At 40.7% G+C, this 12,379-nt stretch overlaps 2 protein-coding genes across 12 annotated transcripts in view; one reads left to right on the plus strand and one right to left on the minus strand.

Moving 5' to 3' along the window:
* LOC100678173 overlaps positions 1–3,084 on the minus strand; it is a 222,750-nt gene extending 219,666 nt beyond the window's left edge. For 3 of the 7 annotated variants that reach the window (XM_032599185.1, XM_032599186.1, XM_031929109.2), the window contains exon 1: positions 2,383–2,614. The gene's annotated coding sequence lies outside the window, so the exon portion shown is untranslated. Of the gene's footprint in view, positions 1–2,382; positions 2,621–2,750 lie in introns of those variants that run through there. The other 4 variants (XM_031929110.2, XM_031929106.2, XM_031929107.1 and 1 more) reach the window with 3 other exon arrangements.
* Positions 1–12,379, plus strand: part of LOC100115252 (forkhead box protein P1) — a 221,518-nt gene that overhangs the window by 26,093 nt on the left and 183,046 nt on the right. For 2 of the 5 annotated variants that reach the window (XM_031929090.2, XM_031929091.2), the window contains exon 1: positions 3,233–4,516. The exons of 2 other annotated variants lie outside the window; for them this stretch is intronic. The gene's annotated coding sequence lies outside the window, so the exon portion shown is untranslated. Of the gene's footprint in view, positions 1–3,232; positions 4,517–12,379 lie in introns of those variants that run through there. One more of the 5 variants, XM_031929093.2, reaches the window with a different exon arrangement.

Below are 12,379 nucleotides of genomic sequence, written 5' to 3' on the forward strand. Positions count from 1 at the left end.
CAGTTCAAGAGTTGCATCTCTCGCGGAGCTACGAAGATAACTTGTAAACTTATACGCGGAATCAGCCAAGAGATTAATACGCATATCTTACGACACAATATTAATCTTCTGCTTTTTCATTTTAATTAAAACGGTATCAAAGTGAAACTCGACGCTAAAAATTTTTATCAGGAACTGAAATTACATGCTTACGGATTCTATTACAACTTTCGCTAAGCACTAAAAGACATTTTTTACTCGAGTTATTTTAAATTACATCCAGGAGAAAACTCGTACCTCTTGTATATTATACAGAAGAGATGAATAATTTACTAAAAATTAATTTACCTGCTGTACCGCGAGTTATTGCGATTAAATAAAAATTCAATATTCGATTCACATGCGTTTATATTTTTCATTTTTCGTTTACCGAATTCTGAAAATTGAAATGAATTCCAAATATAACAAAGCACATCCACGACCAATCGACAAAAAAGTTTCACTCAACTTGACAATACGCGTCACATTTACGTTATTACACCGCAGCGATGCATCTATAAACATCAGTGGTTTTGCAACACAGTGCGCTAGCAAATCATCCCAATAAATAAGCTTCATACTCGGCTCTTTTCAATAAATCAATCCCGAAACAAACATCGCTCACTCAAACGCGCAGCGAAAACCGCGCTCATGATAATTATCATACGCAGAGGTTTTTCCAAGAGCGAAAATTATCCTCATCCACGGCTAATTTAAAGCTGCGAAGTATAAAATACGATGTACGGCTGTGTGTATACCATACGTATCGAAAGGAGAGCCCCAACTACGACGATGACGTCAGCATCGAGCAGTGGACTTGACACTGGTGCACCTGCATTATGCAAATGAAAAGAAAAAACGCGCGCACGCATCTGCTTCGCTTGGGCGCATTGTCATGCGTCCGGATGACAAACAGCTTCGCGCGCTCGTGTCGTCAGGGAAGTTTTTGCATCTCAAATGTCTTTTTTAACGTCTCGCGCGCTCATCGCACGTGTGCAATGCGTATAGCAAAAGACTTGAGAGCATTTCGTTTTTCCGCGCGACGATGCATTTGCTTTCGATGCCTTTTCCTCGTGAGTAGATCTATATAGCGCGATGCACAAGTTTTCTGCAAGAGGTTTTAGATTTTATTTTTTTTACACGCGCGATATGCGCAAGAGGCTGATTCAGCCGATGGAAATCTCACCCGGCTGGTTGATTTGCATTATTGACACTCGCGCCGTAAGAGAGAAAAGCTTTTAGGTGGTATTAATAGACTCTGGAAATCTATTTGGCTGAAGACGCGGCCGTAGTAAATAAGATTTTAAATTGTTTCCGTTCGTGATGCAAGTAGATGGCGACTTGAAAATCGAATACGTCAACAGTTTTAGGTTACTAGATTTTGAACAGCTCGCGTTGCGCACCCTAACCTTGAAAACGTTTAGACTTCTGACTTGGACGCATGTGCACTACATGAGCCAATCACATAACGTTTATCTTGGCTTCACAACATCCGATTTTCCTGCATACTAAACGTTGCGAACGCAGTCACGAGCGCCCCTACATTTTTTCACGCGAGAAGGCGCTTAAATAATAATAATGTAGCGCTTTTCCAGATCGCCTAACACACTTATTCAGTCAATTAGAACAACTAATTTAGCTTAATGGCGTAAAAGAGAAAAAAGAGCCCGTTAACCGCGGAAGTTGAATAGAGAAGCATATTAAATCTACATACAATCCGGTGTTCCTTCGTTAAGGCTGCTACATTGAAACAAAATTCTAAGTGCCTTTTCCGTGTGTGTATTTACGTTTGCATAATATATACCGCATGAATTCCGTGCATACGCCGAGTTTGTTTCCGCGAAGAGTCACGTTCACGCACGTTCGAATGTCAAAAAGTTGCTTGAATTATTACGAGTCATCTAAGTAATGATCGACCTGTGGCACTTCTCTTGCCTCTTGTTTTTGCAACGCAATTTTTGCATTAAAATGCGCAGTTGTTTGTTGGTATATTAATATATACGCCAACGCGTCATAATATGAGGTTTATCTGAAATTGCTAGAAATACTCTGAAACAAATTCCTCATAACACTCTATTTTATAAAATTTTGACCAGCAATTATGCTCAGAAATAAGGTCATTTTCTACTAGCATTATGACACTGAGTAATACGTAGAAATATTCATGACATGTCCTACGAGTAAATATCAAACTATGATGTAAAAAGTACAAAATTTTATGTTGCCGTATCCTATACAAATGCGTAAACTGCTGCAAGAATAATCTCGCGAGGACGTATGTTATACAAATAAACATAAAAATATTTGATGCTAGCAGTAGTTATAGCTTGATAAATTATATTCAGTTACACAAGTCACTCTTACCTGTAAAAAGCGTTCCCGGAATAACCTCATTCCATAAAGACGCCAATCTTTGTCGCGTCGTGATTTCTCCCATAAGCCCCATTATATTCACATTCACGTACTTAGCGTCTATCACCGGACAATGCCAAAAAATCACTATTCGATCGTTACAAGCGAGCAAAAGGAGAATTTTTTCTGGTTAGGATACTATCGATTCCGGTGTACCGAGAAAAATGCGCAGCGATCGACTTCCCGAGCTAAACTGCCCGTATAGTTATACCAGCGCCATCTTGAGACTTTCCATTACCCCAACGGCTCGATTCTCCGAATTTTTTCGAGACGCTTTTCCCTTATAACCTTCCGAAGAAAACGACCAAAAAACTACTCACCGCTGGCTGCAGTCGCACCTCCGAGTCCTTGTCCAGTGTCCAGTGTTCTCCACCACGTCCGAGAGCACGTCCCGCACCGCGCCATCCGCGCGTCACCGTTTCCCTCGAAGCGGGAAAAAAAATCTCTCTCGCGAGTCGCGCACAATACGACCGATGAGCATCGCACCGTCACAGTTAACCCGCTCTATAAGTATACACGAACACACACACGCTCACAATGCATCGCGAGCGGCGAGTCGAGCATATGCAGGAGCGACAGAGAAAACCGCGCGGAGAAGAAGGAGAGGGCCAGAGTGCAGCAGCGAGTATAGCTCGCACGCATACACGACACAATGCCAGTTGGCGCAGACACACTGCATTACCGACCATAGCGACTACACGCCGGACGCGGTGGAGGGGAGAAGTAGCGTGTGTGGCGCGAGACTCGCGCATAGGAGGGGGCGAAACGCGTAAACAGAGTCAACATGTAAACAGGCCACTCGCGAGACAAACAACGTGGGGGCCGCCGTCGCCGCCACCGTCGCTCTGTGTTCTCGCTAGCACAGTCGCGCGCGCGCCTATATGCTCCGCAGCACGCGCGTTTCGCCGCTGCTCTCTGATGCTGTCACTGTCGACGAGCCGGTGTTTTTAAGCTCGGTTATGTGTGTGCACGAGTAAGTACGTGCCTTGGCTGTCGTGGACCGCGAGGTTTTTCCGTCGCCGAGTCGTGAGTGACAAGTGCGCGGATGCTGAGTGATTGCAGGGACGCGTATTTCGTCTAACCTAAAAGACGCTTTTTCAAACGAAGTTTCCCAACGGTCGAAGAATTCTCGTTGAAAACACACCGGGGGACTGAAGGACTGCATCGCAGGAGACGCGATCGAAAAGCGAACGAGACGTAAGTGTATAATAGCCGAGGAGTTCTTTTCGACGCTCCCTGTGCGCGCTCTTCTCTCTGAATCAGCATCGCCGGCGCGTTAATAGTCATTGTCGCGAAATTAGTCAGCCGTCAACAAAAGAGGAGGAGGAGGAGGAGGAGGCGGCGGAGGAGAGAAAGACAATGAGATTACAAGCGCGCTGATGTGTTTGTTTGTTTGTCCGCTCGCGCACACGTGCGTCGCGTGAGTGATATACGTTTTTTTTCGTCGTACCGCGTCTCTGTCTAAATATACGAACGACTAATCGCGCTGCATCGATCGGTGCGGAAAACCGAGGGGAAGAGAGTTATTTCGTTGTTCGAGTAGATCATGGAGTCCGAGGCGGAAAGAAGGAATGTCCGCCGCGCGCCGGCGTCGAGTCATTTCGGGGAAACAATCAAATAACGGGGAATCAGCGAAAACGTTCGAGACTCCGTGAATCTTGTGTACACAGCAACGGACCGAATAAGACACTTGCCAGTGCGCGGTGTGTGGTGTTCGTATATACGTGCGTGTTGTTTTTCTTTTTTTGTGCGAGAAGCGGAAAGAGAGAAGCAAGTGTGCGCGGAATAGGGAGAATCGAGGAGGAAAAATTCTACAGTGAAGTGCGCCAACGACTGAATTTCGAGTTAATTTTACACGGAAAGAACAGTGACAAGTGACAAGTGCATCGTACTCTACGACAAAAATACAGAAGTACTGCGGCCCAATATAATACTCGTAGAAAGAAAGAAAGTCGCGGAAGCTCGTGACGTCGTCGGATCTCTCTCTCTCTCTCTCTCTCTATATATATATATATATACCCACGCACACCTCGAACTATCAACAGGTGTAGGCGCATCGCGCGCTTGCGTCATAGCGTAAACGCAAGTAAGTATATACATTATGCCGCTGCTACACAAATACGTACACGTATACGCGTAGAACAATCTTTGTATTTCGTCACGCGACATCGATCTCCGAGCACAGATGCGAGATCGACTGACGCGCTTGTGTGCAGTATAGGTGTCTGTGTATATAATACAACGCATATAGGCGTCACGGCGCGATGGACAAGCCACTTCAGCAGCGGCGGCGATCATTGTTTTTATTGCCGTTTCTTCCTTATTGTACGGAGCGTAAATAATATGCATAAGAGAATCGAGTGTGCAGCAGTTCCATGCAGAGCTCTTGTGTTTCTCTGCAGTTTCAAATGGCTTTATTGAACTTCCAATTGGTTTTATTTTGTGTGGTTTATTGTTGTTTTTTTTTCGTTGTAGTAAACAAACCGAGACGCTTTATTTTTAGATTCGACGTTAAACGTGGTTACGAGGAATTCGCGAGTGGTATGATTTTTATTCGCGCGATTCTAAAATTCGTTCTGAATGTTGGATAATAATAAAGCACTGTTTATACTTTTATCGTGTGCATTGCGATAACGGATCGTTTTCTATTTTTAGCCTACAGTTTACAAGCCGTAATCAGTGACCTCGGAATGTATCTAAAACTGCTAAATAAAATAAAGCTTACCCAGATAGGCCGATATATATATATATATATATATATATATATGAGTATAGTAAGTAGTAATGGATCGAACCGCTCAGACGGGATCATTCATAAATACAGGCTCTCTTTCACGTCTCATTACCTTCAATTGTCAACTTTCTAGCTATAGCGCACCTACAAAATTTATCAATAATTTTTCGGTATTTTTCACGCATTCGCAAGCAGATGTGCGATATTTCACGCGTATAACGAGAATTAATTTTTATTCGCCGAGTATTAACCGAGTGTAAACGTACAATTTATTAGTAAATAATCACACAGCGCTCGGTAGCGCGCAAATTGTTGTCTCTTACAGATTTATTCATGGAATCCGAGTCTTTTCTCTCTTTATTTTTATTTCATTTTAACCGCACAATACGCCTTTATCGCTGCTCTGTGTTTTTTTCATAGCAAGATATCTGCTTTCTCTCTCTCTCTCTCTCTCTCTCTCTCTCTCTCTCTCTCTCTCTCTCTCTCTCTTGTGCTTTTAAATATTTAATGTACTCCCATTGTTAATTAAATTGAACCGCGCTTGCGCAAGAGATCGCAAGAGGCTTTTCCTCTCTTTTTTCATACTATAGCCAGTGCATAGGCAGGAAACGAATAAATTATCTGTTTGTTGAAATATAGGTGATTTCTGAAACCTTCCGCTTGCTCCAAATTAGTTGTTTTGTTCGGGAAAGATTCGTAATCGCCATAATGAATTCCTGATAACAAAACGCGTACATGTTCGTAATTGGAACGGAAAAAAAAATACGATGCATCATCACTGAGAGACTTTTGGTGTAGCTATACTACTATTCAAGTTCATGACGTTTCTACTCTTGCGATCGGAGTAACAGCTACTCCAATTCGGCGTAGCCCACGCGCCGAAGAGTGTAGCAGCGGCTCCATCTAGTAGCGGCTCTATTAGCAGACGAAATAACCTCAAAATACTCTTATGAGTTGTAAACCAATATTTCTTATGATAATTTCTATTGTTTTGTTAGAAACGGTTAAAATGTTAATGCTTTAGTTATTTGGCGTTCTATACGCAACAATTTCCAACAATTATATTATTAATATATGCGGTACACTCGAATTTGTGCTTCGTGCGACATTTAGCTGAGTCGAGTTTTTTGCGCCGAATCGGAGTAGCGCCTACTACCACGATTTGAGGCACCACAAGACCTTAAGGAGTAGCAGCTACACCGAAAGTCTCTCAGTGATGACGTTATTTCATAATCAAGTGGTGCAGTAGCGCCACGAAGGCGAGTTTGAGAAGCAGACGAAGCCGCGGCGCCCGTGACACTATTTACTTCTATATTGGTGTTCGGGTTTTTCATGATACAGAAAAAAAATGCTTATTGTTACTGTTCGTAAGATTTTTTTGGCTTATTAGTATGTTTTCTGAGCTACACTATGATTTCCAACAAAAATATTAGTGAAAAGGATGCTTATTTTTATGTGAGTGTATAATAATCCACAAATGCTAAAATTACGTTTTTCTTCTTCAGCCCGAAATGTGAAAGGACCGTTAAGTTAGCCGCAAGAAGTGTTAGGACCGTGAAGTTGGCCGCAAAGCTATATACAGGTGAGAATTGCCTTCTCAAGAAAATCTAATAATATATTACGATATTTTGAATTAAGAGGTTGCCAGTGCATACTCTGCATTCCGGAGCTGTAACAGTAACTAGCTTGCCAGGGTAGCCGATGACAAGGTCTAGGTGGCGCACTCCGTGGTTTTTTGTGTCTAGGTGTAAAAATCATTCGAAGAAGGTGTCTAGAGGTACAGGGTGCCCGATAACGACGTCTAGGTAGTTAGCCCCGTGGTTTTTGGTGTCTAGGTGTAGAAATAATTCGAGGGTGATGTGCATTAGAACAATCAGTGATTTCCTCTTAGTAATAAAAATGTTACTAAAAAGCTGTGGTCGAATGGTGCTGAAGATGCTTATATTTTATTTTTACGACTTTTAATATGAAATACTCTAAACAATTTTAAAAAAAGGATTGAAATCTCTAAAAAAATTAACTCTTAAAGAAGTAAAAGGTTAGGCGAGTTTGATATATTCCGCAACAAAATTACAGATAGAAAAGAACTGAGATCAATTAAACAAAGTCAAGTTTATTATATTTAATCGTAACGAAGCAAAGAACAACTCTCAAGATAATTACTACGTCACTTGCATGCCCGTTTCATTGTACGTATAGTGTTTGTATGACGTTCTAATATATATAAAAAGTAAATGAAACGGGCATGGCAAGTGACGTAGTAATTATCTTGAGAGTTGATCTTTGCTTCGTTACGATTAAATATAATAAACTTGACTTTGTTTGATTGATCTCCTTTTCTATCTCAATATATCAAACTCGCCTAACCTTTTACTTTTTTAAGAGTTAATACCGATGAACATTTAAAATAGCAGAAAAAAGTGCACTTTCGCACAAAAAAAATACATCAAGATATTCGTTTAGATCTCGGTTCACTTATCGAACAGCTGCATTCGGCATTGTTTTCTAGTACCCAGAAGAAGAAGAGGTTGTAAACCCTCGCTAAAATTATAATCTGCGAAAATTCCAGCGGCACACACGCATATACACACAATGCAACGAAAGCGCATTCATAATTCTTCCTCAAAACTCAACTGTACACATACACGACGCTTCCGCTAGTCAAAACATGCGCATAGCAAACGTTAGCGCGTCTTTGCGGACGCAAATGCGCGCGAGCAAAGTATAAGCAAAGGCAGACAAAAAGAAGAAGCACATAAAACCTCGGTCGAGCATCTCTTCTGAATCGACTCTTCTTTTTTGTATTTTTGTGTGTGTACTCTTTTTTCCGTCGTTTCTTAGCTATGTGGAATATTTATGGTTCGTGGCGTAATTGTTTGATTTATTTTTTACTAAAACTTTCCTTATTCGGTCCTCGGAATATCGCAGCCACCTCAAAGCGTCTAAACACCCTCTATATACTAACCGCTGCTTTTCGCGACGCCTCTAAAATAACCAATATCGGCTTGAAACTGAGGTGAAAAAAATGCATCCATAACACATGAACGCACGAACGCAAATAAGTCGGAAAATCGCGCATTCGCGGGAGCGCACGTGCGAAACCACGTGTGTCCGCAACGCATTCGTTCAATTCGTCGTCGTCCCACTGAGCCGGCGCGAGAAATCGATCGGCCTTGGCGAATCTAACGCTGCTGCTGCAGCTACGGACTCTGCATTCGGCTACTGCACGATTTTTTCCGTTTATTGTGAATTGTCTTGGAGCTGCTGGTGTAGAGTTTCAGTGACCAACGGCTTCTTCTTTTTTAAAAAAGTCGATGGTTTATCTTGATTTAGAGACGTTGGCAACAGAGGCAGCTGCTAGATTGAGCTGTTTGTATTGATCGTGATAAGCATCAGATTCTACGGGTAGATAAATTTTTCACCTTTGATGGTGGTGATACGTGTTTACGAGTCGGATCGGGTGCTGGAAATGTCTGGAAAATTAATATGTACTTTCAAGATTCTAATATCGTTACATCAATGATGTTGACATTTTTCTAATCATATCATTCGTTCGCGATACATAGAGTATCTTTAAACTTATCGTAGCTATCGGCTTAATAATGCAAATTAAGATTACGCAAACTAGGCTTACCAAAACTGGCCTGCAATGATCAGCTATAGAAAAAAGCTATTCAAATAGAGAGAAAAAAATATGCAACACATGCATACACAAATCAGTGCATGCACTCGCTTATAAGCCTGCACTCATTATCGATATATCCACGTGCGCGCGTGCATAACTCGTAAATTCGATATCGCTGGCCGATAAGGCGAACGCGAGCGCATTCCGTCACACTGCAGCCTACTTCAATCGCGCTTCTCTTTCTCTCTCGCCGTTGTCAAACGTCTGATGCCAGAGCGCCACTGATAAGTCGATTTCGCCGTGCGAAACTTTTACGTGATGAATTTGAGTTGGGGAAACATTATTCTTCCTGCACATCTTTTTTCTAATTTATTTGCATTATTATCGTTGACGCAATGCATTACAGCGAATATGGGCAAAAACTAGGTTTAGCGACAAATATAATACTAATCACCATACTGTTACAATGTGCAAATTTCGTTTTCATAAAACCGCTAAAAGTGAAAAAAAATATTATTGTGTGTGACAGATGATTGTGCTAATACATTGCGTTCTAATAGTATAATTAGGACAGAAACACTGTTGCGAACGTTGAAAATTTTCACTTTAACGAAAAAAGAATGGAAAAAATAAATCAGCTTGTCGTAAACTATGCGCAGTAGACAGAAACTTGATCGATTTCACTTTCTTTTCCTCCTCACCTCTTATTGGCAAAAAAGTATATATTAATTTCGTTTAGTCGGGAATCTATTTTTTTTAAATATCAGTAATAATTCAAAGATGTTATTAAGATAAAGATAGTTGTTAAATAAATAAAAGTCCCTCATTGAAAATTTCATTAATGTAACAAAATTTCATACAGCAGCTATTGAAAATCTACATGTTTGTAGAGCACAACGTTCTATTCTTGTAAACACGCGCGCGACACATGTTAAAACTTTCCTGGATATAATGCATACTGCACGTGTCCGATAGAGGAAAGCTCAATACAGTGTATACGATAATAAGCATTTCCGCAACTTCCTGTTACAGATTTCTCCACGTTCATGAATTATTAAGCGCGTTGAATTACTCTTTGAATAATCGTTACTATTAATCAAGCAATAAACTCTCACCGCCCGAGAGCGCAAGCCTCGTATCACTATAACGATTATGCTAATCGCCTCATTCGATACCGATAAGGCGTAAATCTATAGAATCTCGAGAACTCGCCGGTTGTGATAAAAGACTTGTTCCACTAATTGAGTGTGTGGTCGCAGGAAAAAGGATATTATGCGCCTTGCCAAATTTGCTTGGAGATAGCGTTGGATTTTTGTTTCTGAACTCGCGATTAGAGAAAATGGCTCGGTGAAATCGTTTCTCGAAAAAAATTGCTAGGATTCCTTTTGGTTTGACGTCAAAGTAATTATTACTTCTGATTCTTTATTGCTACAAATTGGTCTATGCGCAAGTTGCACGGTAACTTTGCAATATTATTAATAACATTTTCGATAAACTTTCCCGATAAGAACTCAATTTTCTACTTTCGATCGGAATACAGCAGTGTAGATATTGAATATTCGAGGTTTCAATTTAATAACATCGTCATTTTATATAATCGCAACAGATAATAGCAACATTTATGCTGATTATATTCTGCGAGATCCAGGCGAATCCGAGAATATGGCTATTTTTCAACGGAATAACGCCAATCAATAATGCAATAAAAATAAATGCAGTCGAATTCATTATGTCAAACGAAATTTTAATGAATTTGATAGCGGGACGATAGATTCGAAACGGGAAAAATAGATTTCGTTTTTTCATATCATGCAAGAGTTATCGCTGAAAGTCAATGTTTTACCAAGTATATATTGTTCGTAAAATGTGCCACGAATAACTTAAGCAAAATAAAAAGTTGAATCATTATAGAATCCGCTTGGTGAAGCATCTAACATCGTGTTTCATTTTGCACGATGTGCTACATATCCTATCTGTTTAGGTACATAATAGCTGATTTCAAATGCAAATTTTTATTCTTTGCAAACAAACGGAAATAACGGAAGTTATTGCGCAACCTCTGAACTGCAATATCTCCCTCTATTTTTATGTAAACCACGCGATCGACTGCATCGAAGCCTGGCGCGCAAAAAAGCGATATTCATTCTTCGATATTCTCGAGTTTGAATCGATGAGAAAAAATTCTCACGTGACGCGCGCATCGTCGAAAAAAGCAGCTCATGATGTGAGCAGTGGGAAAATCGAGATGAGAGAAGCGGCAGCTGTGCCACCGAGCGCATCGTCGTAAACAGAATTAAGCAAAATAACAGCCGATATGCAAAATGTGTACAATAAAAGCCGGAGAGCGAGATTGCATTGAACTCGCGCGATAAATGCGCTGATCGAGCGAACGCTTCCCGATGTGTGCATGCAGCGCGCAAGCGCGGCGTTTGTTATCGCAAGAAAGAACTATTGTTGGCCTTATTGACGATGGTGCCTCGCGCGAGCGCGCTGTGTTATTTAAATAAGAGCGCGCGATGCGTAACGTATTGCTGTACCTCTTTCGATGATTCTTTTGTACCGCACCGCATATAAGAGAGAGAGAGAGAGAGAGAGAGAGAGAGAGAATTTTGGAAAATTTCGGTCGCTCAACAAAGGCTGCATTGAATGGAAAAGCTGAGTTTAATTTTAAATATTTTCCATAGTTCTGTAGAAATAGATACGTTTGTTTCAATCGCAGGCTTTTCAACTCTTTTGTAATTTACAGCTATGAATCTACATGACTAATGTTTGAAAGGCGCAGATTTTAACAAGTTCCGCATACTTTATTTATTTTAAAGCTGTTTGAGAATAATATTAATAATAGTTTATCCTATTTTAAAAATAAAAATAGTGATGGTATGTGCGGGTTCGAATCATAAAAATGCTTTTTATTGAGAGCCTAATATATCTCTACCACAAAAAACCAATTATCCGGGCAATTTATTTTTCTTTATTTATCATTTTACAACTTGCAAGAAAAATGGTTTGGTTTATTTACACATTCAATATGACACGCGAGAAAAAAAGCTTTTATGTTAGTACTTACAATAGTCTAATTGTTTATGACGCACATGAAGTTAAAACAACAATGAATAAACTTGACCTTTCAAGGTCAAGATTATGATTCGCACATAAAAATGCTTCGAAATGATCTCATAAAAAATTTCCGCGTCAAACCAACTGATCCATCACTGGCGCGAGTTTAAATATATATCCCTAACAAATCATCCCTTGGATTTGAACAGTCAAAATTTTCAAGCTATACATACTTGACGTACCTCCGAATCTCCTATAATAACACTCGATAAGCATCTCTCCTCGCGATCTTTTCCGCTCTTTATGTATAGGTGAGCTCTCGTTCGCTTGCCACGACCTTCAGGCGACCTTGGGGTTGACTTCAATCGCTCTACCGCCACTCACTTGTACAAAATGTGGGAGAGCGCCATGTGACCGTGACCGTGAGTCAATCGATCGGTTCACGTCGGTCAGTGAGTTTTCGGTGACCCCCTCCCCTGACCTCGATCGTACGTTTCAGGGCTGTTCGAACGAGCAAAGATGATGATGACTGT

This window comes from Nasonia vitripennis, chromosome 4, assembly GCF_009193385.2.
Source record: "Nasonia vitripennis strain AsymCx chromosome 4, Nvit_psr_1.1, whole genome shotgun sequence".
NCBI classification, from domain to species: Eukaryota; Metazoa; Arthropoda; class Insecta; order Hymenoptera; family Pteromalidae; genus Nasonia; species Nasonia vitripennis.